This window comes from Hordeum vulgare, chromosome 7H (genome assembly GCF_904849725.1).
Source record: "Hordeum vulgare subsp. vulgare chromosome 7H, MorexV3_pseudomolecules_assembly, whole genome shotgun sequence".
In the NCBI taxonomy this organism is placed as follows: domain Eukaryota; kingdom Viridiplantae; phylum Streptophyta; class Magnoliopsida; order Poales; family Poaceae; genus Hordeum; species Hordeum vulgare.
In genome coordinates, this window is record NC_058524.1 from 440,519,743 (window position 1) to 440,545,692 (window position 25,950).

The following is a 25,950-nucleotide window of genomic DNA, read 5'->3' on the forward strand; positions in this document are numbered from 1 at the left end:
TTGGGAGATCTTAAATACTCCGGGCCAAACACTTGCACAATTTCGACTGCGAATCGCTTGACTCACATGATGGCCTCACTGTCACCCATGACCAAGTGGTCATCAACTAGATCCGCCGAAATACCGTATACCAACATACGTAAAGCGGTTGTCACCTTTTAAAAGGTGCTATGCCTTAGTTCTCCGGCGGCATTCCTCCTCTGCTGAAAAAACCGATCATGGCTCGTCAGTTTCTCTGCAATGCGCCTGAACAACTCGGTGCTCATTCTAAACCGATGCCAGTAGTACAACTCGAGGTACATGGGATTATCCACAGAATAGTGTCTCATCAATCTGTTGTCGACATCGATCTTATCCCTTGAAATTTTCCGCCAACCCAAAACCGAACCACCGTGCTTCGGTTTTTTATTGATGCGCATAGTTAGGATCATTGCAAGGTCCTCCTCCTCTTCAATATCAAATTCTTGTTTGAAAGAATCATATGACGAACTCATCTACAATATTAAATTTAAACAAGTCTACAAAAACTACAAAAAAGATGCACCAAATTCATGTAAAAAATATGAAGTTCAAGCAATACATACCTTGCAAGCGTTTTGTCGAACACGTTGTGGGCGCCGAGCGACAGTGAGCGGCCGACCGCTCTTCGTCGAAGGAATGACGCGCGCGAGGGGCGGCGGCGAGGACAGACGGAGGAAGCAGTGGCGGCACGGGGATAGGCCGGGGAAGCGTCGTCGGGTAGCCGGAGCAAATGGGATGGCGCGGGCGGCGCGCTAGCGCCTGGATCCAGTGGTGGGTGGATGACGCACGCGAATCATCGATGTCCAGCGCGCGGTAGCAGGCGCACGAAATATGAGGCACGCCATGCTGTTTCACCCAGCACGCTGAACTGTTTATCCCGCGCGCGCGTTTTTTGCGCCTCCGCTGAAGCGTCCGGAGCGGTTGCTTGCACGCAATAAATTCATTTTTTTCCAGCGTGGCGCTTATATAGCGCGGTTGTTGAAGATGCTCTTAGTAGTTAAAACTTGCCCGACCGCCGATTTTCCTGGCGGTCCCTAAAGTCGCTGGATTCTGTATGAGGGCACACCAAGTTTTAAGTTTCGGTCTCTGAAACTTAAATATTTATTTTCCGCTCGTATCAAGTTTAAGTAGTTGAAACTTAACAAAGTTCTAAAAACTCATCAAAACGTATTTAAAATGGATCTTATTTCAAAGTCCTCATCACAAGAAACATGAATGTACAAATGAATTATAAATTAAAATTTTGGTTCACAAGATAGAATAAATTCAAATTTGAAAAAAAAGCATGGGATGTGGGACGAGTGGAGCCTCCAAAATCTACAAAAAGTTGCATCCATGGACCCCTTCTAAAGTAATTAAGAGCTAAAGCACGTGCAAATACCAAACAAATTTCTGAATCACAAATCAATCAAACGGCTAGAAATCTGCGTGTCACCACACATATGTGCCACAAACCGACTTCCATTACTAGAAGCACGTTAAGTCACATAAAATTTGTCAGTTTCATTTTAGAAAATGGGAACACACCCCACCTTAAATTTCTACCATGTGTTCCTCACACAATAGAAAATCTTTGGTTCCGAGTACTAATTGTTGTCGAGGAAACTATAGTATGCTTTATTATTGTATTATTATTATTAGGGAAAATCGCTCAAGGCCATATATATTAAATAAAACTAGCACTTACAAGAATATGAGATGACATGCAAGTCTTTAAAGAAATTAGCGATGTCTTCCGTCTACATCCATCGGCGGAGCGTCTAGAGGAGATCACCTCATTGTTTCCCCTAGCTCTCCGTCGTGAGACGGAGCAACCTTGTTGAAGCCCATGAGGTTGTAAAAGCAGCGGCCAAGAAATCATTGATGTATACCAGGAGACGTCAGTAAGCGCGTCTTGGAAAGATAGTCGTCCGAGAGCAGCTACAACTGAGGATGGCCACACTATAGTCCCAACTCCAGCCAGACAAAGGAGGGGGAGACAAACCTTTCAAGTTCACTTTGGATGGAGATGGGACTCCATAACAAAAACATGCCACAATGGTGTCCCCTTTGCAGGACGGAGGCAACATGGAGAAAGCTAAGCACAACTAACTGAACCCGACGATCAACATTAGCCTCGAACTTGTGAAAGCACCTTCGAGAGGATCCATCGACATGGGAAAAGTCGAGGAGCAATTATTCCCCGATTATCGCCCAGCAACTTCCCCGACAATGAAGATCTCGAAACCCTACATGACATGAACCAGCCAAACAGATTTTGTGTCCGGTCACCTTCCCGTTGTTGTTGCGGCCTAATTGTTAGGGCATATTTCTTCCTTAGTGGTTTTGGTGATTGATGACAACAAATTTCTGGACTAATCGTGTGCATTAAGCCTTTTAGATAATTCATCGTATGACACAAGACGATTCTAGACCCTTGATGGATAATAGTGAAGACGGTTATTTTCCCGCGTATCGTTTTCGGTGGAATTGAGTCATAGGAAAATCGTACTATTAAGAGGGGGTCCACATCGGAAAGGTTCTGGCCTTTCCCGCTTCAATGGAGATCACTCCTATGTGCCCGTGTTCTCGTTCTGAAGGCCATAAGCGGTAGTATCGCTCCTACGGGCGGTAGTACCGCCCTGGCACGGTAGCACAACCCAGTACTACCGCTCTACTATCGGCTAACCTTCGGTTGTCTCAAAACTCCATGTTAGTTTAAGCGATAATAGGGCGAGTAGTGCGGCGCGATAGTACCGCCCATAAGCGGTAGTACTGCCCGTCACTATCGCTCAACTACCGCCTAAGATTATGTAGTCTTGGGACTTCGTATCAGACTATGCGGTAGTAGGACCGGTAGTACGAAGGGCGGTAGTACCGCCACTATCGGCTAACCTTTTGGACTCGAGAACACTCAACGGTCTCATGGACGATAGTAGGGCGAGTCACTACCACTTATAAGTGGTAGTGTCGCTTTTGCAAGCAGTAGTACCGCTTCCGCAGTACTGCCTCTGCTCTACCTATGTCCTGGATCTGAGGGCATGTGATGTGCAACCCCAGTGGTAGTACCGCTTGGGAAAGCGGTAGTACCACTCTGATAGCACTACCGGCTCGAGGCCTCGTGACTTTGCACTGAGCGGCTAGCACAGCTGCCCAAGCGGCAATATCGCTCCCCTGAGCGGCAGTAACGCTTGTGTGTGGGTTGAGTGGGGGTAACGGTTGGATTTGTTCCCCCACTATGTAAAGGGGCTCTTCTTCCCCAAGAAGACCACCTCTTCCAACTCTAAGCTCCATTCTTGCTCCAAGCTCCATTTTGGCCCGATCTCTCTCCTTATCCAGCCAAACTTGTTGATCTTTTAGGGTTTGGTTGAGAGGGCCCCGATCTACATTTCCACCAAGAGAAATTTACCCCCCACTAATCCCTAGCGGATCTTCTTACTCTTGGGTGATTAAGCACCCTAGATGGTTGAGGTCACCTCAGAGCCACAATCCATTATGGTGAAGCTTCGTTGTCGTGTTGGGAGCCTCCAATTAAGTTGTGGAGGTTGTCCCAACCTTGTTTGTAAAGTTTCGGTTACCGCCTTCAAGGGCACCACTACTGGAATCACGCTATCTCGCATTGTATGAGAGCGTGAGGAGAATACGGTGGACCTAGTGGCTTATTGGGGGAGCATTGTGCCTCCACACCACTCCAACGGAGACATACTTCCCCTCAAAGGGAAGGAACTTCGGTAACACATCCTCGTATCCACTGGTTCAACTTGTGATTATTTCTTACCTTTAATTTCTGCAAGCTTTATGTCAGAGCATATTTCTCCATGTGTGGTTTTGGTAATTGATGACAATCCCTATGGACGAAGGGTTGCCTTAAGTTATATTCAAAGGATTTGCACATAGGCACTTGAAGTCCATATGATGGTTTCAAGGAGTTTATATGGTGAACAAGGGGGTATCCAAGGTTTTATCCAAAGAATGCTCATACAGAAGATAAGATAGAAGGTTGATCAAGACTAAGTCAAAGAGTGAATCTAGTTGATCAACACATGATGCTTACAAGATGTACGAAGAGGGATCAAGTGATCCCATGGAATGGTAAGCATTATCCATTACGCTTTATGTACTAACCCATGGTCTATGTAAGAGTTCTATGTGGGGTTACGTATGTTTCCATGGGCTTGCGTCAAGAGAAAGATCTCATACAACATATGGAGGATGACATCACGTGGTGATCGTCATGAAGATTGCGGTGTGCAAGTTCGAGTGGAGCATCACGAACTGATCATGCTTGAAGATTACCATCCATTGTGGTGACAATGGACTTGTGAAGATGTGATGAAGAGCGGCTCACCCATAGTGGGTATGGGGGAGCAATCAACTAGTCTTCATCGAGCCAACACAATCAAGAAATGTGGTCCATCTTGAGGAAGTCAAGATCATCATCATCTAGCTCAAGTGGACTATGTGCAAGGTATAGGTTTTCCCTTGACAAGTTTTCTATTTTACCGGTCTTATGGTGGTAGTTGGGAGACTGGGTTATAGGATCGAGTGTCGTACTATCAAAGGGGGCTCTCAAGTGAGTAGCTTGATCGTATTGTTCGTTGAGAGCTCAAACCATTTGCATCCTTGCACCATATTTCTTGGTTCTTGTTTGGTGTTTCTCTTTGTAAGTTTCACAGCTTATGGTCATCTTCATAACAAGCTCGAGTTTATTGAAAACGGAGTGCATATGCATCATCTATGATGTTTTTCATGTTGGAGTTTTTGCCAGTTCTCCATTCATAGATGTTTCACATCTCTATATCATTGGCATTTTCATACTGCCTATTCTTAAGATAACCGGATCTTCATTCATATAGATTGATGTTGGATAGCTCTGGTCGTCCTGAATCCAACAAGCTTGACTTTGCCCAATTTGGAGTTTATTTGCAGAAGTTATGATAGTTCTAGTGTTCCTACATTTATGTTGCTTCCTTTCTGGTCCGAAAAGATCCGAGCGGTAGTACCGCTCCCAGTAGCAGTACTACCAATTATCTTTGGTAGTACTTCCCTGGTCAGCAGTAGTACTGCTCTCTGGCTGTAGTGCCCCTGGCCAGTGCCGCTTCCTTGTGGTCTCGACACATTTCTTGTCACACTGGGTGGTTTGTGGAGTGGTAGTTCTGGGCGGTAGTACCACTTAGAGAGCGGTAGTACCACTTATTACTACCATGCCACTTTCTCCCATGTTTTCTCAGGACGTATTCTCTACGGATCTTGAGCAGATGTAGGAGGCGGTAGTACCGCTCGTGGCAGTGGTAGTACCGCTCCGACGGAACCCCTACTTCCTTCCCTCCCGATCTTCTACTCATAGCCGTAGCGGTTGTTACCGCTCTCTCGAGTGATAGTACCACTTGTGTGCGGGTTGATGGGGTGGCGGTTGGATTTTCCCTTCCTATAAAAGGGGTTCTTCTTCCCCACTGAACCCTATCCCTTGAGCTCTTGTTTTTCCCCCATTGTTGACCTTGTCCGAGCTTGCTAACTCTCAATCCCTCCAATGATTATTGCTAGTTCTTGAGGGAAAATAGAGAGGATATCTAGATCCACATTTCCACCAATCACTTTCTCCTCTTTGTGAGGGGAACCCCTTGGATCTAGATCTTGGAGTTCTTCATGTTCTTCGTTCTTCCTCACATTTTCTTCCATAACATTAGCTTTTGTGGTGGGATTTGAGAGAGAAGGACTTGGGCACTCCGTGTACCCTTGCCATTTATTTGGTGCATACGTTTGAGTTGTCCATAGTGATACCTGGAAGTGAAGTTTGATAAGCTTATTACTCTTGGGTGCTTGGGCACCCTAGAGCTTGTGCCTCTTGTGTTCTTTTGCGCCCTAGACGGTTGGTGGTGCCTTGGAGCTTAATCATTGTGGTGTAAAGCTCCGGGCAAGCGTCGAGGTCTCTAATTAGGTTGTGGAGATTGGCCTGGGAAATTGATGTCACCCCGAAGCCACAACCCATTATGGTGAAGCTTTGTGGTGTTGTTGGGAGCCTTCAATTAAGTTGTGGAGATTCCCCCAACCTTGTTTGTACGGATTCATGACCGCCCTTAAGGGTCCCTTAGTGGAATCATGATATCTTGCATTGTGCAAGGGCGTGAGGAGATTACGATGGCCCATCACTCTCCCCTCTCGTAGATGATCACCACCATGGATAGGTACTGCGTGTGTGTAGGAAAAAAATTGTTTCCCATGCAACGTTCCCCAAAAGGAGGGGCTCCATGACCTTTGGGACAGACGCAACTGTCAATGGAGAGCTTCCCGGTGGGAGCAACGTCGGACGAAATTGGGGTTCCTCGTACGGCTCTTCCAGGGCAAAAATCGAGGAGGGGAATGGGATGGCGGGTTCATTTGGTAGTTGCTGCAACACAAAACTCGAGAGGGGATCTGGAAGTGATGGAATCGATCGAGGTTGGCGGCGAACGAGGTGGCCGGATATAAGGAGGATGGATGGCTCCTGTCAATTGGTTGCTATGGTGGGCTTGCTGCGTGTGAAGGGAGGGCGATGGGGTGCTCCGGTAGCTCGGGGGGGGGGGGGGCTTTTATAGGCGGCCAAGGTTGGTTCACGAGCTCAAAGGATAAGCTCGACAAGGCGGCGGTCAAGCAACGTGGCGAGGCCAGCGAGGTCGGTGGCTAGCAGACAGATGTGACACTGCTCAGGGGGGGGGGGTAGCTAGCGAGCTGGGGAGAGGCTGGGCGGCGCTGCCATGGTAGGGCCGAACGCAGATGTCGGCGTGTCGCCAAGCGGCTATAGCAGCAGCGCTACAAGTCACGGGGATGCGATCGGGGCGACATTAGCGAGGCTGAGGGGACGTGGCCATGGCTCTGCGAGCGGGGAGGGGCCAAGGGACACGTGGTTGGTGGACGCGGCGACTCGGACATGAGCTTGTGCAAAACGCATACTCTACTCGCGCTCTGGACGTGCCCACCAAGTGCTCGACTAAATGTCAGGCACAACTAGAGGGCTCAGATGCACTTGCAACTTCCCAGGGCTAGGATACTTAGTAAGGCAAAGCTCCTAGACATATTGGTTAGGCAAGGGGATAAAGGTCCCAAAGTAAACTTTGAACTATGCCAAATGAGGCCATGCACTCTAGGTGTTTGATGAAATGAGAGTGGCATCTAAAAGATCTTTCTGGCATCCAAACTTTCCACAGTGGGGTCTCTTTGGACACTAAAGGTGATGGTGGGGTTACATTGGCAAAATAGAAAACTTGTTAGTGCTATTTTTGGAGAAAAACAATTCTTGTGTGAAAATGCAGGTTGTTATTTCATGCACTTAAAATAATCCAATGGGGCTAAACTCCTGGACTTAAGGGTTTGGTAGGATGGGCTTCAAGCAAAAAAAATCTCATGGTCAAAATGGCAAGTTAAAGTAGGGTTGTACTTCAAATTGCAAAACTGGACCAGAATAGAAAAGAGGTTGCTTTGCTAAAATTTTCCAAAGGGCAAGAAAATATTTTCGCATAACAGTGAAACAAATGCATCACTTGACATCTCCAAATTTTTGTGAAATTTTTAAATGAATTTATGAATAGGTTGCAGTGCAACAGAGGCTCTTAAAAGAATGAAAATGCTTTTAGAAGAATTTAACTTGGCAATTGTTTTTATAAAAAAAATCCCCACTAAATTTATAAAATGAAATAAACTGATTTTCAACAAACACTCAAGTCCACAATGCTTTTCAAAAGTCTACTTGGGGGGGGGTGTAGAAAAGAGGTTCTCAAAAAAAGTAAAGAAGCAAATTATATTCAAATTATAAAATTTTAGTTAATAAAAATATGGTTAAATTTTTGGGGCATGATACTTTGTCTCCTTGCAAACCTGCAAGCTTAAATAATTCACAAACCTCAGCGACATCAAGTAGTAATCAGGATGAGTTGTACCATCATAACGATGAGCTCTCAGTTTCTCTACCATACCCACAGGAATCTCATAATGAACATTTTCAATAGGTCCAGTAGGTTGAGGAGCAACCTTGTCAACTTCTGTCCGAGGCGAAGATGCCTCGGACAAGCCACTCAAAGGGTGACCATCCATAGTAACAAGCAACAGTAAATTTCAGCACACACCAACTATGTTTCCTTACCAATTTGCACTTACCAAAGGCGCTTCACTCCCCGGCAACGGCGTCAGAAAAGAGTCTTGATGATCCACAAGTATAGGGGATCAATCATAATCCTTTCGGTAAATAAGAGTGTCGAACCCAATAAGGAGCAGAAGGAAATGACAAGCAATTTTCAGCAAGGTATTTTGTGCAAGTGTTTTAAGTAACAGTGATAGATAGTTTTGTAGCAAGATAATTCGTAAAAAGTGACAAGTAAAAATAGTTGCAAGTGTGAAGCAAGGTATCCCAATACTTTTTATAGCAAAGGACATGCCTTAATGTACTCTTATATAAAGCAAACACTCCCGAGGACACATGATAATTACAGTCTAGTCATGTGCATCATGCTAAGTTGATTCATGTTCGTTACTTTGATAATTTGATATGTGGGTGGATCGGTCCTAAGGTGTTTTTGTTACTTGAACAAGCAACCCACTTACGATTACCCCCCTATCGCAAGCTTCCACAACAAATAAAGAAGAATTAAGATAAATCTAACCATAGTATGAAACATGTGGATCCAAATCAGCCCCTTATAAAGCAACGCATAAACTGGGGTTTAAGCTTCTGTCACTCTTGCAACCCATAGTATACTTGGTACTTGGTGACGAGATGATGTATATTCTTCTCGCTCCACGTTGGTTACCCCAAGTGGACGGTTGAGATGTATTCAGCAATAAGTTTTCCCTCACACAAAGACTGTAAGGTTTATCGAACCAAGAGGACTCCTAGGATCGACAAGTAGGTGTCCGCTGCCCCTTTCTAGCAGAAGACGTGGACCTGCAAACACAACAAATAACTTTACTCCCAACGAGTACAGAGAGGTTGTCAATGTCTCCGTCCTAATAGTTTGCAAAGGATCAAAACACAAGCTCGAATAGTAATAGTGATTGCAATAGAAAAGTAAATGAAAGCAGTAAATGGTGAAGGTGTAAGCAATGATGGTGATATCGACCGGAGTCACATGATGTTCACTAGTGATGACTCTCTCCCAAAAGATGATAAACAACTATGCTTGGGTAAACAAATTACAGTTGGGGAATTGACATAATTATGAACGCACCGCAATGCTAATTATGCTACTTGAAAGTTAGAGGCTCAATAGTAATGGGCAGTACGCCAAGACAAGTAGACCGTTTATTCATCAGCATCTACTTACTAATCATCCACCTTGAGATATCTATCCAGAACATCTCGCCGGTATTAAGTTGCGAGCCCCACCAAAAGTGTAAACTCAAAGCAACGGACAACTGCATTAACGAACTATGCGTAAGGTAAACAATCCTTGCAGCCGTGGTCCCAAGCACCTTTGTTTTTTCCCTGGTGGCAACAACACATCCCCTAGTCTCATGTTTCTATCACTAAAGCTAGACATCGAGGGGCACGAACCCACAATCATGCATAACGCTCCCTCTTAGAGATACAATCTAGTACTCGGCCAAAGCAATAAATAGCAACGGAGAACATGCATGAATCACTAAGGAACATAATATAAAAGGATAATCAAATATATAACTCATAACAATCTGAACATAATCTCATAATCCATCCGATCCCAACAAGAGAATTACATAGATGCGTTGATCATGTAGGGCAGCTCACAAGGACTAACCATTGAAGCACAAGATTGGAGAGAAGACATCACATAGCTACTGGTCATGGACTCATGGTCCAAGGAGGACTACTCACAACACGTCCGGGAAGCGTCCATGGCGGTGTAGAAGCTCCCGGAGGTCAATCCTCCCTCTGGCAGGGTGCCGGGAAGAGGTCTCATGATGCTCCCGATCTCGGAAGCGCTGTGGCGGTGGAACGATGGAGAAATTCGTGATTCCGTATGTGATGGAAGGGTTTTCTCTCGAAGGAGTAAATATAGGCGAAAGGAGGGCACCGGAGGAGGTGGGACCCACCCAGGTGGCCTCTTGGCGCGACCTAGGGCCATGCCGCGCCCACAGGTCGCCTGGGAGGCCCCTGCCCCCCTCTGGCCCATCTTGTGTGATCTGGAAGCTTCCATTACGCTGATTTTTTGTATATTTTCTTGGGATTTTTTGGGCGTCGGAAAATTTGGTAAAAGCCCCTGCAAAATAGACATCAGCAGACAGAAACTGGCAACAGGTGCACTGAGTTAATAGGTTATTCCAAATATGTGTAAAATGATATAAAAGTGTAGCAAAACATATAACAATGTCACCCGAAAGATCATGGACCAAGTAGAAATTATAGATACGTTTGGGACGTATGAACATCCCCAAGCTTAATTTCTGCTCATCCTCGAGTAGATAAATGATAACACAAATAATTTCTGTGGTGACATGCTAACACACGTATAAGAACTTCAAAGTAAAGTAAGCGAGATATGCAATTCAAGTCAAGACAATAACAAGCAAGAGTCTACATCTAGTATTGAAATTAGCAAAGTAAGAGCAAAAAGGAGCAAGAGATCTCGCTGTCCGTGAGTCAAATGTCTCCAAATGGTGTTTGGGTGCAAGAAGTGGGAGATGGGTTGAGAGCATAAACTATTTTTTAACTGAGAACTCAATCTACTAAACGTCACACTTAGTCTCCTTCGGAATCTTATTTTGACTCATCCCCACACCACTAGTCGGGCACAAGTTAAAATGATGCTCTCCCTTTCGACTTTGAGCACTCATGCAATGGATGAGCATAAGAAAGATATGTTGGCACTTAGGATGGCAAATAGATTAATGATGGCGAAGGAAGACAAAAAGGGTGTGAAAGGCTCACATCAATGAGGAAAACCATAGGCGAGAGAAATCCAAATGATAGATATGATGTGAGGAGTAGGGATTGCCATGTAATGGATGCACATATGAGCTACGGTAAGCTCTCCAATGGAACTAGTGGGGGTGCATCCAACTTGTTTGCTCATTAAGACCTAGAGCTCATTTGAGGAGGCTCATCATTGGAATATGCAAACCAAGTTCTATAGTGTAAGGGTCCCCACATAGTTATGCATGAATGATAATCTCTATGTAGTACAAATATTATAATGGAGTACGAGTGTGGATCTTTCAAAAGGAATAGTAGTGTTGCCCCCTTCTCTTTTTTTTTCTTTTTTTGTGGCCTCTTTGGCTCTTTCTTTTTATCTCTCGTTTGTCCTCTTTGGGATCTTTTAATTTGTCCTCTTTGGGATCTTTTCCTCTCTTGAGGGCAACACTCTATGTTTTACAAGAACAAAAAGAAAAATCATCACACCTTATAACAAGTACTCAACATAAAGACAAATGAAAACTATCATGATGTATGCAAATGTATGCCTCTGCGAGTGTAGCAGGATATGCAATGATACTAGAGCGTCTTGTAGCAGTAATAAGGGCAAGGCCCAACTAGCACGCGGCTCCTCGATCAAGCAAAAGCATGTGTTACATGAATATCAAGTCATGAGATGGTGGATGTTGCATGACAATGTATCTCGGAAAGGCTATGGAAATGCCTTAATAGGTAGGTATGGTGGTTGTTTTGAGGAAAGATATAATGAGTCTTATGTATGACAGAGCGTATCATGTCATGGGTTTGGATGCACCGGCGAAGTTTGCACCAACTCTCAATATAAGAAAGGGCAATGCATGGTACCGAAGAGGCTAGCAAAATATGGATGGTGGAAGTGCCAACAATCGAATACTCACATTAGTCCGAAGAACTCATACACTTATTATCGGTAACTCTCTATCTACTTAGGAAATTCACAAAGAGACAAGTACCCCGAGGAGGAGTGTTTGGGGTTTGGTTATCCTTGTGCATCCTCGACTCATGGTAACCTGAGGGTACTCTATATATTCCAACTAATTTTAGAGGTTAGCGATCAATTTATTAGCTAGAGTTCTCAACTAAATTTTAGTTTTTGAAAAACACACGGATTTCCCAAAATACGACACCTATCACTAATAGGCTCAAGCTCTTGGCACCAATAGTCCAAACAATACTCAAATCAATACCTCAAAACTATTGCAAGTTACTACTATACTTAAATAGCAACCTCAATTTCCTACTCATGCAAGACACACAACTCAGTGCAACAAGCCAACTCTCTAAACAAGATAAGCATGATAAATCAAGAGAGTTACAAAAGCAACCTAAATAATAGATCTTAAAAAGATATATCATGAAAACTAAGAGCTAAGCATGATAGTAGCCACGAAAAGATAAAGAACACACAAAAAAGATAAGCATGAAAACCTATGTTGTGTCCTAGAGTGGAATGGAGCGTGTTTCTCTCCCAAATATGGTAGGCTAGGTTCCGACTAGTTACGCATAACAAGCAAAACTAAAAAAACTAAAAACTAAAGAGCGGGACACTCCAAGCATAGCACATAACATATGAAGTGATAAAAATATAGCATGGAGATGGACGAACAGATAATTGTTGATGGAGAAGGGGATGCACGGGGGCATCCCCAAGGTTAGACACTTGAGTATCCTTGAATATTTCTTGGGGTGCATGGGGACATCCCCAATCTTGAGTGCTTGACACTCCTGTATCTTCTTTCATCATCTCCCACCGCATACTTGAAAACTCCCTTCCTACGAAACTCATCATAAGCTGATTAGAGTGGTTAGTACCCTTAATAAAATAATTCATTACCTACTGGAAATAAGATTTTTATGAAAAGCTAATGTTTCTCATGATTGCCCAAAGGTTTTTGCAAAGGAAAAACAAGCTTAAGATTTGCAAAATGATGAAAACGCAAAACATGGAAGAATCTGTGAAAAACAGAACAACATGTAGTAAATAATTTATTCGGGGCACTTCTGCAACTCAAATCAAAAAACTCAGAACAGATGCGAGAAAGGAAATTATATAGAGCATTCTGTCAAAATAATTAAGATAAAAAATATGATCTGGTGATTTTTGGCAAATTGTTCCGTCAAGCAGACAGAATCTGTTTCTGGACAGCATGTCACAACTTTTGAAGTTTTTGCAATCGGAGGCTATAACTTGGCACAAATCTTAAAACTAAAGATACAATTATGTTGCTACAGTAGTAACACACATCAAGACCACTAAAACAGAAAGTAAAAACAAATTGGGTTGCCTCCCAACGAACACTTTCTTTTATGCCTTTGAGCTAGGCATAATGCAAAAAGATCAAGTATTATCAATTCCATCAGAATAACTTGCCCGAATGATGGACTGATAAGGTAACTTAATCTTGTTTTGAGGGAAGTGTTCCATTCCCATTTTAAGGGGAAATTGGAATCTAATGGTCCCTTCTTTCATGTCAATGATAGCACCAACGGTGCGGAGAAAAGGACGTCCCAAAATAATTGGACATGAAGGATCACACTCAATGTCCATAATAAGAAAATCAGCGGGCACATAATTATCGTTGAAAATAATAATCACAACATCAATTCTCCCTAAAGGTTTCTTTATGGAAGAATCAACAAGACGAACACCAAAAGAACATGGATCATAAGATTTCAAATCAAGCATATCATACATTCTTTTGGGCATAACGGAGGCACTAGCTCCAACATCACATAAAGCAAAGCCAGAGATATTATTCAATTTAATCTTGACCATAGGATCCCAACCATCTTCTAGTTTTCTAGGAATATAAGTCTCTAGCTCGAGCTTCTCCTCCCTAGCTTTGATATGAGCATTGGGAATATGCTCGGTGAAGGCAATATTGAGTGTACTAGTGTGGGGGTCTTTAGCCATTCTTTGCAGAAAGGTGATAAATTCAGAAAGGCTACAATTGTCAAAATCAATGTCATTGCTATTAAGTAGAATTGTAGTTTCATCCTCTATGTTTGATTTGCTCTCTATTATAAGAGTTTGGATGTCTTCCCAAGTTTGGGGATGTTTAGGAGCAACTTCAAACGAAAGATCCTATGGTTTCCCATGGCAAACCACGCCAAGGGCATAATTCTCCATAATGACTAGTATAGTCACAAGGTTTATTTGTCAAAAGACCCTTAGTGGTAAGTGGAGCAATAGAAGGGAAGGTGTAATCATTGTTGTTGTGACCAGTGAAGTCACACAACTTGGTGTTTTCAGTGGAACCCATAGCAGCGGCAACAAGCAAGAACAAACCAACTATTTTTTTTGTGGTTTTTGGTATAAGACTCTAAAGCAAAAACTAGAAAGCAAACTAACAAGATTAAAAATCAAAAGTAAAAGATAGCGTGCAACTCCCCTATCTTGAAGACCGGGTCCCCTGCAATGGCGCGAGAAAACATTGCTTGATGACGAGATGATATATATACTTCTCGCTCCTCGTTAATTACCCCAAGTGGAAGGTTGAGATGTAGTCAGCAGCAAGTTTTCCCTCACACGGACACTGTAAGGTTTATCGAACCAGGAGGACTCCTAGGATCAACAAGTAGGTGTCCGTTGCCCCTGTCTAGCAGAAGACATGGACCTGCACACACAACAAATAACTTTGCTCCCAACGAGTAGAGAGAGGTTGTCAATCGCTCCGGCTTGTAGTTTGCAAAGGATCAAAACACAAGCGATAATAGTAATAGTGATTGCAACAGAAAAGTAAATGAAAGCCGTAAATGGTGGAGGTGTAAGCAATGGTGGTGATATGGACTGGGGTCACATGATCTTCACTAGTGATGTCTCTCTCCCAAAAGATGATAAACAACTATGCTTGGGTAAACAAATTAAAGTTGGGAAATTGACAGAATTATGAACGTACCGCAATGCTAATTATGCTACTTGAAAGTTAGAGGCTCAATAGTAATGGGCAGTACGCCAGGACAAGTAGTCCGTTTATTCATCAGCGTCTACTTATTAATCATCCACCTTGAGATATCTATCCAGAACATCTCGCCGATATTAAGTTGCGAGCCCCACCCAAAGTGTAAACTCAAAGAAACGGACAACTGCATTAACGAACTATGCGTAAGGTAAACAATCCTTGCAACCGTGGTCACAAGCACCGTTGTTTTCTCCCTGGTGGCAACATCACATCCCCTAGTCTCATGTTTCTATCACTCAAGCTAGACATCGAGGGGCATGAACCGACAATCATGCATAACGCTCCCTCTTGGAGCTACAATCTAGTACTCGGCCAAAGCAATAAATAGCAACGGAGAACATGCATGAATCACTAAGGAACATAATATAAAAGGATAATCAAATATATAACTCATAACAATCTGAACATAATCTCATAATCCATCGGATCCTAACAAACTGAGCATAGCAATAGCAAGAGAATTACATAGATGCCTTGATCATGTAGGGCAGCTCACAAGGACTAACCATTGAAGCAAAAGATTGGAGAGAAGACATCACATAGCTACTGGTCATGGACTCAAGGTCCAAGGAGGAATACTCACGGCACGTCCGGGAAGCGTCCATGGCGGTGGAGAAGCTCCCGGAGGTCACTACTCCCTCCGACAGAGTGCCAGGAAGAGGTCTCCTAACGCTCCCGATCTCGGAAGCGTTCTGGCGGCGGAACGATGGAAAAATTAACGATTATGGATGTGATAGAAGGGATTTCTCTCGGAGGAGTAAATATAGGCGAAAGGAGGGCACCGGAGGAGGTGGGACCGACCCAGGCCGCGCCCACAGGTAGCCTGGGAGGCCCCTCGCCCCCTCTGGCCCATCTTTGGTGATCTGGAAGCTTCCATTATGCTAATTGTTTGTATATTTTTCTTGCGATTTTTCGGGCTTCGGAAAATTGGGTAAAAGCCCGTGCAAAATAGACATCAACAGACACAAAATGGCACTGGGTGCACTGAGTTTGTAGGTTAGTCCAAATATGTGTAAAATGATATAAAAGTGTAGCAAAACATATAACAATGTCACCCAAAAGATCATGGAACAAGCAGAAATTATTGATACGTTTTGGACGTATAAGTACTCCACAATGCCTTCCCTTAGGAACACAACATGGTGAAGTGTCTTTTAGTCGACGTTCATGTGACACCACTAAGAGAAGCAACAACATACACATCATCAAAATAGCGAAAGAGTACCAACTTCACATGATTAATTATAACAAGACTTCTCCCATGTCCTCAGGAACAGTATTAACTACTCACACCTCATCAACATGTTCAAGTTCAGAGGTATAATAATTGTGGTCAAGGATCTGAACATAATATCTCCCACCAAGTAATCCAATAAGCATCAACTACAAGATGCAATCAACACTACTAGTAACCAAGAGGTACCAATCTAAGGATTCGAGACTAAGATTGAATAAAAGAGATGAACTAGGGTTAGAGATGAGATGGTGCTGATGAAGATGTTGATGAAGCTTGGTCCTCCCACAAAGGAGGAAGCACTGGTAATGACTGTCGTGGGTATAAGTCTGACAGTAGATGTATAGGGTATGAAAGGATGGGTAGAGCCTTAGCTACGGCGAGGTTGTATGAGTTCAGGCCCATCTGCGGTGGAGGTAAAATCCCTACGTCTCAGTGCTCTTGGGAGCTTAGTGTCGAGTGGAATATAGGATTACAGTAAATGCCAACCCCTGCACCAGTGGGGAAGGGCGGCTTATATAGAGTGCGCTGCCCTTCACAACGGTCCGGTGGACAGGGGTGGAGTAGTGGCGAATAAATGCCTACGTTACACGTAATGTATGTCTTAAATGCTAATAATGGTGTATGAAAACGTACGACCGTTGCCCTCCCGGGAGGTTACGATGTACAGAGTGGAATTCAGTCGGTACGATAAATATGCTCCGAATGCTCGTCACCGACTGGATGATGGGGGGTCCTTAGTTCAGTCGGAACTGTCTAAGGGCCTTGGCCTCTGTGAAGGGTAGTCCTTGGGTTGGACCTATAGGGCAGGCCTATGACCCTACCCTGGGACTATAACCCCATCAATGACGATAGCTTCGATCCTCCCTCCCGGAGAGGAATTCCTCCGGTAGAATCTCACTACCGGAGAGCAAAAGGGCCTCTTCCCATGTTTCCGCCTCAAGACAGCGACGCTTCATTACGAAAGTATTCTTATGGTTTTTTCTATGTAAAAACACACCATATAGGAGAAGAGGGGGGGGGGGGGTCGGGAGACTTGTTGGCCCCCACGGGGCAACAGGGCGCGTCCAGGGGGTGGTCACGCCCTGTTGGCTCATGGCCAGTGAGTTGCTCTCCTCTCGTATATTTTTGGCCCAGTAACTCTTATATATTCCATAAAAATTCTCCATGAAATTTTACATCATTTGGAGTCGAGTGTATTTTCACACTTTTTCTTGGTTTTCACGTCCAGAATTCCAGTTTCCGACAATTTCCTTCTTTGTGGTGTACCTTGACATTCAGAGAGAAAAGGCATAACAATTATATCATAATGAGGAATAATGGACAATAATAACATAAATATCAATAAGAATTCGCGGTGAATAATTGATGTATCAGTGTGCAACATCAAAACTACCATCTCCACTACTCCTTCTTCTCCGGATAATGGAGATGAAAAGGAGGAGCTAAAAGTAGATGAAAATTCCTTTGATAAATTCATGCGCAAACTCAAAGGTGAGACCAAGAATCATTTCATTTCTCTCCTGGAACAATTAGGCAAGGCCAATGATACCATTCATTCTCACAAAGATACCATCTCTAAGATGGAAGGGCATATACGAGATTATGCCGATGAGATTGCGGATCTTTCAAATGCTGTAGAAGAAGAGCAAAGTCTTTGTTTGGCACTTGACGAGTCACACAACATTGACTTGGCTAGATTTAAGAAAGATCCTGCTCATGCTCAAGTTCTTGCTTGTGTACTTAAATTCGAGAAGGTTTAACTTGGGGTTGGCCATGAGAAGCTCATTGAGGAGTTTGATTTGCTTGACAAGGATCATAAGGCCTTGAAGAGTACTCACGCTAACCTCAAAGCTTCCGATGATCAACTCCAAGTGAAGCTAACAAAGGATATTGCTGTGTGTCCCCCCTTTGTGTTAATTGATAATGCTTGTTCTTCTAACCCTTGTAGTGAGCATGTGCACCTCGTGGAATAAAATGATAAGTTGAAAGAGAAACTTGAGAAGGGTTTTGTGACTTGCATCCGAGGCAAGAAGAATCTCAATGATCTTTTGAGCAATCAAAAGGAAGTTGTGTCCAAGGAGGGACTTGGGTTTGTACCCAAGTCAGAGAAGAAGCAATCTAAGAAGAAAGATAAAACCAAGCAGCAACCCTCTTAATGAACATTTGTGAAAGAGGGAGAAGGTTCTCCTAAGTAGAAGAAGAACAAGGAAATGGGTGCTAAGGACAAAAGGGCCAATGCCATCCATCCCAATAGGACCGACGATTTTAACCATTCATATGTTTTGTGCCGTGCTACTGATGGGCATGTTTATGCCAAATTTGTTGGTTCTCCTTATTAGTACATTGAATGGTATATTTGGGTTCATAAGACCCTTGTTGCTAACCTGAATGCGACCATTCAAGAATGGGTACCTAAATCCAAGCATTTATCTTATGCCGGAGTTTGCTTCCGGAGGCAGATCATAGTTGCTCGATAGTGGAGCAACAAATCATATCTCTGGAAGCAAGGACTTGGTGGTGGATGTACAAACTAACTCATCTATGACCACTAAAGTCCAATTTGGTGATGTGTCAACTTTAAAGGTATTGGGTCTTCGCAAGGTGGTGATATCTCCGGACTTAACCATTGAGAAAGTCATGTTTGTTGAGGCCCTTGTATTCAATTTGCTTTCCATTTGTCAACTTGCACTCATGGTATTTTTTTACTTTCTTTTACATGGATAGTCTGGCCCTCTTGTGGAGCAAGACTCTTAAAGTAGCCTTTTTTGGATATGTTGAGAATGGTCTCTATATGGGAAACTTCTCGGAGAAGCCTACTAAGACTGTGATGACCCAGAAGTGTAGGGGATCTATCCAAGTCCTTTCGATAAGTAAGAGTGTCGAACCCAACAAGGAGCAGAAGGAACTGGCAAGTGGTTTCCAGCAAGGTATTCTCTGCAGGCACTGAAATTATCGGTAACAGATAGTTGTGTGATAAGATGATTTGTGGCAAGTAGCAAGTAACAAAGGTGCATAAAAGTGGCCCAATCCCTTTTGTAGCAAGGGACAAGCCTGGACAAACTCTTATAGGAGGTAAAGCACTCCCGAGGACACATGGGAATTTCTGTCAAGCTAGTTTTCATCATGTTCATATGATTCATGTTCGCTACTTTGATAGTTTGATATGTGGGTGGACCAGTGCTTGGGTTCTGCCCTTACTTGGACAAACATCCCACTTATGATTAACCCCTCTCACAAGCATCCACAACTACGAAAGAAGAATTAAGACTAAGTCTAACGATAGCATTAAACTAGTGGATCCAAATCAGCCCCTTACGAAGCAACACATAAACTAGGGTTTAAGCTTTTGTCACTCTAGCAACCCATCATCTACTTATTACTTCCCAATGCCTTCCTCTAGGCCCAAATAATGGTGAAGTGTTATGTAGTCGATGTTCCCATAACACTACTAGAGGAGAGACAACATACAACACAACAAAATATCGAACGAATACAAAATTCACATGACTACTTATAGCAAGACTTATCCCATGTCCCCAGGAACAAAAGTGACTACTCACAAAGCATAATTATGTTCATGACCAGAGAGATATTGAATAGAATCAAGGATCTGAACATATAATATTCCACTGAGTAATCCAACTAGCATCAACTACAAAGAGTAATTAACACTACTAGCAACCTTACAAGTACCAATCGGAGTCGCGAGACGGAGATTGGTTACAAGAGATGAAGTAGGGTTTGGATATGAGATGGTTCTCATGAAGATGTTGATGGTGATGAGTCCCCTCCGATGAGAGGAGTCTTGGTGAGGACGATGGCGACGATTTACCCCTCTGGGAGGGAAGTTTCCCCGGCACGACGGCCCTGTCGGAACTCTGGATTGGTTCTGCTCAAGTTCCGCCTCGTGGCGGCGGCGATTACTCCCGAAAGCCTCCTCCTGTTTATTTTTGGAACGAAACCCTCCTTATAGCAAAAGATGGGAGTCAGAGGGGCAACAGGGGACCCACAAGCCCCCTAGGCGCGGCTAGGGGGGTAGGCCGCGCCTAGCAGGCTTATGGCCTCGTGGTGGCTCCCCTCTGGTACTTCTTCTGCCCAATATTTTTTATAAATTCGAAAATAATTCCTCGTTGATTTTCACGGCTTTTGGAGTTGCACAGAATAGGTATCTCAAACTTGCTCTTTTCAGACCAAAATTCCAGCTGCCGGCATTCTCCCTCTTCATGTAAACCTTGTAAAATAAGAGAGAAAAGGCATAAGTATTGTACCGTGAAGTGTAATAAAAGCCCATAAAGCGATAAATATCAACATAAAGTATGATGCAAAATGCACGTATCAACTCCCCCAAGCTTAGACTTCGCTTGTCCTCAAGCGGAAACCGAGATCAATAAATATGCCCACATGTTTAGAGATAGAGGTGTCGAAAGAACAAAATACGGACATGCAGGCATCATGATTATAATTAGAACAACAATATCATCATATAATCTCTTATGCTAGAGTGATAATTCCATCACAAAGTAAAGTATGGATCAAGAACCTTATTGAGAATTAACAACCAATAGCCTTTAGTCATTGAAGAAATTGCAATTTATCATAACGTAGGAAAGAGCCAAATAAGATCTTGTAAAGCAAGTCCACATACTCAATCATCCTTTCGTCTTCTACAATTTCTACAACTCACGTGGTACTCATGAGATCAATGTTTCAGTCGGACACAGTGAAAGATAGGGGCTTATAGTTTCGCCTCCCAACTATTTACCTCAAGGGTAATGTCAACATTAATAATTCATGATTACTTACTTCCAAGTTGACATATGAATATAGATCTTTCCCTAGCATATGACGTTAGCCAAGATAAATGCGAAATAAGGAATTGGTGTCGATCACCATGACACTTTTAAGGGCAAAAAGTAAAGGTACAAGATAGGCCTGATACGTCCATTTTGCATCATGCTTTCATGTTGATATTTATTGCTTTATGGGCTGTTATATTACTTTGTGGTACCATATTTATGCCTTTTCTCTCTTATTTTGCAAGGTTTATTTGAAGAGGGAGAATTTAGGCAGTTGGAATTCTCGACTCGAAAAGGAGCAAATCTTAGTCCACTATTCTGCACATCTCCAAATGCCCTGAAAAGTTACGTGGATTTTTTTGGGATTATACAAAAAATACTGGGCGAAAGAAGTACCGGAGGGGGGCTACCAGGGCGCCACCAGCCCTGCCACCGCCACCCCCTAGTGGCGGAGGGCAAGCTTGTGGGCTCCCTGACGGCCCACTAGCCCCCCTCTTTTGCTATATGAAGGGTTTCGTTCCAGAAAAAATCAATCGGGAGATTTTTCGTAGTTTTGCCGCAGCCACGAGGCGGAACTTGAGCAAATCCAATCTAGAGCTCCGGCAGGACGATCCTGCCGGGGAAACTTCCCTCCCGAAGGGGGAAATCGTCGCCATCGTCATCACCAACACTCCTCTCGTCGGAGGGGAGGCATACTCATCAACATCTTCATCAGCACCATCTCCTCTCCAATCTCTAGTTCATCTCTTGTAACCAATCTTCGTCTCGCGACTCCGATTAGTACTTGTAAGGTTACTAGTAGTGTTGATTACTCTTTGTAGTTGATGCTAGTTGGATTGCTTGGTGGAAGAGTTTATGTTCAGATCCTTGATGCTATTCATTACACCTCTGATCATGATTATGATTATGCTTCGTGAGTAGTTACTTTTGTTCCTCAGGACATGGGATAAGTCATGCTGATAATAGTCATGTGAATTTGATATTCGTTCGGTATTTTCATACGTTGTATGTTTTCTTTTCCTCTAGTGGTGTTATGTGAACGTCGACTCGATAACACTTCACCATATTTGGGCCTAGAGCAAGGCATTGGGGAGTAATAAGTAGATGATGGGTTGCTGGAGTGACAGAAGCTTAAACCCGAGTCTATGCGTTGCTTCCTAAGGGGCTGATTTGGATCCACTAGTTTAATGCTATGGTTAGATTTTGTCTTAATTCTTCTTTTGTAGTTGCGGATGCTTGCGAGAGGTGTTAATCATAAGTGGGATACATGCCCAAGTAAGGGCAGTACCCAAGCGCCGGTCCACCCACATATCAAACTATCAAAGTAACGAACACGAATCATATGAACATGATGAAACTAGCATGCCAGAAATTCCCGTGTGTCCTCGGGAGCGGTTTTCCTCCTATAAGTCTTTGTTCAGGCTTGTCCCTTGCTACAAAAGGGATTGGGCCACTTGCTGCGCCATTGCTAATACTTGTTACTTGTTACTTTTCGCTTGCTACGTTTCACCTCACTACACCATCACTTGTTACCGCTACTTTCAGTGCTTGCAGTTATTACCTTGCTGAAAACCGTTTATCAGAGCCTTCTGCTCCTCGTTGGGTTCGACACTCTTACTTATCGAAAGGACTACTATTGATCCCCTATACTTGTGGGTCATCAAGACTCTTTTCTAGCGCCGTTGCCGGGGAGTGAAGCGCCTTTGGTAAGTGGAAATTGGTAAGGAAACATTTTTATACTGTGCTGAAATTTATTGTCACTTGTCACTATGGAAGCTGTTCCTTTGAGGAGTTTGTTCGGGGTATCTTCACCATGAACGGAAGCACGAGGAGTTGTTCCTCGACCCGAGGCACCTACTGAAAATATCTTTTATGAAATTACTTTGGGTATGCTTGAGAAACTGCTGGCTAATCCTTTTACAGGAGATGGATCTTCACATCTAGACTTTCATCTGATCTATGTAGATGAAGTTTGTGGTTTATTTAAGCTTGCAGGTTTGACCGAAGATGAGGTAAAGAAGAAAGTCTTTCCTTTATCTTTGAAGGATAAGGCGTTGGCATGGTATATGCTATGTGATGATACTGGATCATGGGACTACAATCGGTTGAAATTGGAATTTCATCAAAAGTTCTATCCTATGCATTTAGTACATCGTGAGCGGAACTTTATTTATAACTTTTGGCCTCATGACCGGGAAAACATAGCTCAAGCTTGGGGGAGGCTTAAATCAATGCTATATTCATGCCCCAATCATGAGCACTCGAGAGAAATCATCACTCAAAACTTTTATGCTCGGCTTTCTCATGAAGATCGTACCATGCTTGACACTTCTTGTACCGGTTCTTTTATGAAGAAGGATATTGACCACAAGTGGAATTTACTGGAGAGAATCAAACGTAACTCTGAAGATTGGGGGCTGGAGGAAGGTAAGGAGTCAGGTATGAATTTCCAGTTTGATTGCGTTAAATCTTTTGTTGAGACAAACACATCTAGAGATTTTAGCGCTAAGTATGGACTTGACTCTGAGATAGTAGCTTCTCTATGTGAATCTTTTGCTACTCATGTTGATCTTCCCAAAGAGAAGTGGTTTAAGTATCATCCTCCTGTAGAAAGCAACATAGCCAAAACCAATCTAGTTGAGGAGAAAGTCATTGCTTTTAGTGATCCTGTTGTTCCTTGTGCTTACACTGAGAAACCACCATACCCTGCTAGGATAAAGGATTATTCTAAAGCTCCAACTGTGATACGTAGGTGTTACATTAGACCACTTGCACCCCTTGAGGAGATTAGAGTTGAACCTAGTGTTGCTATTATCAAAGATCTCTTAGCCGAAGACATAGATGGGAATTTTATCAAATTCTGTGAGGACTCCGCTAGAATTGCTAAACCTCACACGAAAGACAAACACTGACCTGTAGTTGGCCTGCCCGTTGTTTCTATCAAGATAGGAGATCACCTTTACCATGGTTTATGCGATATGGGAGCTAGTGTTAGTGCAATACCCCGTTCTCTATATGATGAAATCAAAGATGAGATTGCACCTGATGAGTTAGAACCCATTGCTGTCACTATTACGCTAGCTAATAGAGACACTATCTGCCCTCTGGGAATTGTGAGAGACGTAGAAGTCCTGTGTGGTAAGACGAAGTATCCTACTGATTTACTCGTCCTTGGTACTGCACAAGATAGCTTTTGTCCCATCATATTTGGTAGACCCTTTCTCAACACTGTCAATGCTCACATTGATTGCATTAAGCAGACCGTCACAGTTAGTTTCGAGGGTGTGTCTCATGAATTTAACTTCTCCAAGTTTGGAAGACAACCCCATGAAAAAGATTTGTCTGGAAAGGATGAAATCATTGCTCTTGCCTCTATTGCCGTACCTCCTACGGATCCTTTAGAGCAATATCTGCTTGAGCATGATAATGATATGCATATGGAGGAGAGAGATGAGATAGATAAAATTTTCTTAGAAAAATATCCTATTCTCAAGAATAATCTGCCTGTTGAACTTCTTGGGGATCCTCCCCCACCAAAGGGTGATCCTGCGTTCGAGCTTAAACAGTTGCCTGGTACTCTTAAGTATGCCTATCTTGATGAGAAGGAGATATATCCTGTTATTATTAGTGCTCTCCTCTCAGAGCACGAAGAGAAGAAGTTACTAAGAACTTTGAGGAAGAACCGTGCTGCTATTGGATATACTCTTGATGATCTTAAGGGTATTAGTCCTACTCTATGCCAGCACAAGATTAAAACTGATCCTGACTTCAAACCAGTTGCTGATCATCAAAGGATATTGAATCCTAAGATGAAAGAGGTCGTTAGAAAAGAAATATTAAAGCTTCTGGAAGCAGGAATCATTTATCCTGTTGCTCATAGTGATTGGGTAAGTCCAGTACATTGCGTACCTAAGAAGGGAGGTATCACCGTCGTCCCTAATGATAAGGATGAACTAATCCCACAAAGGATTATTGCTGGCTATAGGATGGTGATAGACTTTCGGAAACTGAACAAGGCAACCAGGAAAGATCATTATCCTTTGCCGTTTATCGAACAAATGCTAGAAAGGCTATCAAAACACACACACTTCTGCTTTCTAGACGGTTATTCAGGTTTGTCGCAAATACCTGTTTCACAATCTGATCACGAGAAAACCACTTTCACCTGCCCCTTCGGTACCTTTGCTTATAGACGTATGCCTTTTGGCTTATGCAATGCACCTGCCACCTTTCAAAGATGTATGATGGCTATATTCTCTGACTTTTGTGAAAAGATTGTCGAGGTTTTCAAGGATGACTTCTCCATTTACGGGTCTTCCTTTGATGATTCCCTCAGCAACCTTGATCGAGTCTTATAGAGATGCGAAGACACCAACCTCGTCTTGAATTGGGAGAAGTGCCACCTTATGGTTAATGAAGGCATCGTCTTAGGACACAAAATTTCTAAAAGAGGCATTGAAGTTGATAAGGCTAAGGTTGATGCAATTGAGAAAATGCCTTGCCCCACAGATATCAGAGGTATACGAAGTTTCCTAGGTCATGCTGGTTTCTATAGAAGGTTCATTAAAGACTTCTCTAAGATTTCTAGGCCTCTTACCAACCTCTTGCAGAAGGATGTTCCTTTTGTTTTTGATGAGGATTGTGAGGAAGCTTTCGAAATACTTAAGAAGGCTTTGATAACCGCGCCTATTGTTCAACTACCTGACTGGAACTTGCCCTTTGAAATCATGTGCGATGCTAGTGATTATGTTGTTGGTGTTGTTCTAGGACAAAGAGTTGACAAGAAGTTGAATGTTATTCACTACGCTAGTAAAATTCTAGACAGTGCCCAAAGAAACTATGCCACTACGGAGAAGTAATTTTTAGCAGTCGTGTTTGCATGTGAAAAGTTCAGATCTTATATAGTTGACTCCAAAGTCACTATTCACTCTGATCATGCTGCTATTAGGTACCTTATGGAGAAGAAGGACGCTAAGCCTAGGCTGATCAGATGGGATCTCCTGCTACAGGAATTTGATTTGCACGTCGTTGACCTAAAGGGTGCTGATAACCCTG